General features: G+C 52.5%; 1 long non-coding RNA gene across 1 annotated transcript; it reads left to right on the plus strand.

Moving 5' to 3' along the window:
- Positions 1–1,867: 1,867 nt before the first annotated feature.
- Positions 1,868–2,959, plus strand: LOC123131041 (uncharacterized). The gene is made up of 2 exons (XR_006464054.1): positions 1,868–2,058; positions 2,354–2,959. It is a non-coding gene; the product is annotated as an uncharacterized lncRNA (long non-coding RNA).
- Positions 2,960–3,350: the final 391 nt, after the last annotated feature.

Below are 3,350 nucleotides of genomic sequence, written 5' to 3' on the forward strand. Positions count from 1 at the left end.
GCTCCCTGCGACAGCTCCGTCTAGCCCCGGATCCGCTCTGGGGGTCTACTCCGGCTGGCTGTGGTGCTCTTGGGGCGGCCCAGTGGTGGCGGCTTTTTGCTACGCGTCGTCCAGATTTTGGTTGTGCGCGAGTCCCCTTCATCTTCCACCTGGCAGGAACGGCTTCAGCCCGGTGGGCATGGACATGCGCCTCCTCCTGTGCTCCTGGCCGCCGGCGCTCCCTGGGAGCTGCGCTTTCCGGCTTCCTTGGCTCGCTGGTTCCTCGGCATCTCCACCTCACCACCCCCTGTCGGTACCTTTGGTGGGCCGTCCATCTCGGTGCATCTTCGCCTCTGGCACGCTTCGGGAGCTGCGTCGCCTTCCGATTCCTTGGGCAAGCCGGTGTTCCTGCTGCTCCGATCCCGGTGGCATGGATCTGCGCTCCCTTTCAGATCATGGTTTGTCCGGGGCTCCGGCCACCGTCGCATCCATGCCACCTTTCACTCCGCTCAGCCATGTAGCCTTGTCCTTCTCCGAAGCTCGTGTGTCCAGCGGTGCCCGGTGCCTCCTTCGGCGTTGGGTGCGGCTCCCCTTCCTGCAGTCGCTACTCCGGCGTAGGCCTGACCGGATCGTATCCGATCTGTGCTCCGATGGTTTGGGATAGCTTTTTTAGTCGGAGAGTTTAGCTGTGCTCTTCTTTGTTTGGGTCGAACATCTCTTGTCTTTACGCTTTGGGCACTATGTTCACGCGCCTTGCGTTCCTGTCATGTGTTGTACCACTTCATGTACTCATTCTATTTATTCTATCAATGAAATTCTTGTACCAATGAAATGATACTACACAAGTATTGCGTATTTCGAAAATAAAAATAAAAATGAGAGGAACAGTATGGGCCTCGCAACTTCTGTGAAAAAGACAGATTATCTGCTTGATGACCACTCTTCTCTCGCACAGGGACTGCAAATTTATGCAAGCCCGTATATAGCCAGGCATCCAGCGTGGTGATTTGGTGTCTTGAAAGAACTTATTATTAGCACGGTGATTGGTGTCTGTCGTTGAAGGATTGATTCGTTCACCGGATTAGTCTACGGCGACGGACGTACGTAATAAAGATGAGGGTCAAGGCTACGAACTGACTGACTGAACACCGAGGGTGCTCGTGGCGGCTGCATGCACTAGAGACTAGACCGGCGGCAGTGCTCCGGATGGGTGAATACACCCCAGCGACCGCGCGCAGCGGAGCGTAAATGAGCGGATTGATGGCGGTGGTACGCGCCACATAAAGACGGTGGACGGAGTGCCCCCTCCGCCGGTCCGCCCCTTCGATTGTCGACGCCGCTCCGGCCCCGGCCACCCCGCCGGGCCGGCGTCGTCTGTCCGTCAGACCCAGGGCCTGTACGTGCAGCGACCGTGGCCGGACGGAGTCGGGGAGCCGCCACGTGCTGCGGGGTGAGACGGATCGGAGGAAGGCGTGGGGGCATCCGCACGAGGCGTGCCTGTGTCGTTACCGTGGTTGACCGTGATGCACGATGGACGAGTGCCGAACGACGTTGGTCCAACGGTACACTGCGCCAGTGAGATGTTACGTGCAGTAGGCGCCTCCATGGAAAAGCTTGGGACTGCTGCTGTGCTGCACGGGTTGATGCATCGTGAAACAAAAATCGCATCGCCGACCAAAACTCAAAACTCAAAATCCGTCAAAGGGTGTATTTGGTTACCTGCATAGCACTCAGTCAGGTCTGAGCTTCATACAGCGACTAGTTACCTGTAAGTGCTTTTGAGTCTAAATAGCATGAAACTCAAAGCAGCCTAGAGCCTCGCTCTGCAGAAACAGCTGTATCAGCCATTTTCATCGAGTTAGGCCCGGGGGCGACCAAGGAGGGCACATGACTGCAGGCGGTTGCACGTGCAGGCACAAGCAGGAGACGTCAATGTTGTTTCTCAAAGCCAAGGCAAAAATCCTCTCACCCCTCTCTCACGGCTCACTCTCCCTCTCTCCATAGTGACACACTCTCTCTCTCACCGGCGGCAGCGAGCACCGGCTTCATCAACGCTTCATCACCCCTTCGTCAATGGTGGTAAGTCCTTGTCTCCCAGATTTAGGAGTCGATATAGGCATCGATTTAAGCATGGATTTACACCTTGAGGATTCGATTTAGGGTTTGATGCAACTGGATTAAGGGTTTCATTCGGCTCAAATTGGGTGTTGACTAAGGCTTGACATGCTCGATTTGGGTGTCGATTAAGGGTTTCATATAGCTCGAATTGGGTGTCTAAGTCCAGTCAAATTAGGCTGTGAATATATGGTTCGATTTGGGTGTCCAGTCCATGCCAAATGTACGTCCATTGATCTTGTTCAGTTCATCATTGCAGCGCTGTCGGGAAGCTCGTGCTCGACAATGTTGCTGAGGGCAACTGCTCGAAGAGCATGGTGGTCGTAAAGGCAACTGCTCGAAGGGCAATCAGGTGCCATATGCGTCTAGTCAGGCCGAAAAATTACTACCATTTTCATGAGGACGTGGGTCCAACACACTTCTACAAGGTAATCCTAGTATATGTGTTGGAGTTACTGCTGATCCCCAATGGCTTCTGTAAGCACATGACCAACATCCCACTAGAAGTCGTTCTTAAGATGAACACCGGCTGCAAGTGGAGGGTCACGCTCCAGAGGGTCAATCGTAAGATAGCCCTTGATAAAGGATGGGCTGGATTTGCCATAGCTCATCATATTCAGATTGATTACCTCGTCGTGTTCAAGGTGTTGATTGTGGACACCTTCAAGATGATCGTATTTGACATTTTTGGCGCTGAGGCGGAAGGCAAGTGCAAGAAGCACCATGAAGCACTTGCCTTGTTCTGGGAAGTTTAATGTGTTTTCCTTATTTTGTCTACCTGCGTGGTCAATATGAATGTCTGATTAAGACTTGTTAATGACTTAATGTAGTACCCATAATGTAGTGCAAATGGTTGTGTTTTTTCTATGAGTGTATGTGCTGGTAACCTCACCACTCAAACAAAAGGTTACCACACCGCATGTCTTGCACGTAATCAAACATCAATATGTTGCATCTGGGTAGCAGATGTTTGCCACCATACAGCGTGCTAGTGGTTCGCCTCTAATGTAGATTGGTGTTTTGTGAGAAATCAAACTAGGTTCAGTAATTGATTTTGAGTCCATGTTAGCTCAGCCTGACCAAGCTAACTGAACCGGGCCACAGATGTAAGGAGGCAAAAAATTATGCAAGTAACCAAACACACCCAAAATGACGCTTGGGCAGCAGAACTAGTGCCATGGAACTAGAAGGACACTCACCATCGTGGCGGATGCCTCAAACCAGCACGCAACGGCAACGCGACCTGGTGCGAAGAA

Source organism: Triticum aestivum, chromosome 6A (assembly GCF_018294505.1).
Source record: "Triticum aestivum cultivar Chinese Spring chromosome 6A, IWGSC CS RefSeq v2.1, whole genome shotgun sequence".
Classification (NCBI taxonomy): Eukaryota; Viridiplantae; Streptophyta; class Magnoliopsida; order Poales; family Poaceae; genus Triticum; species Triticum aestivum.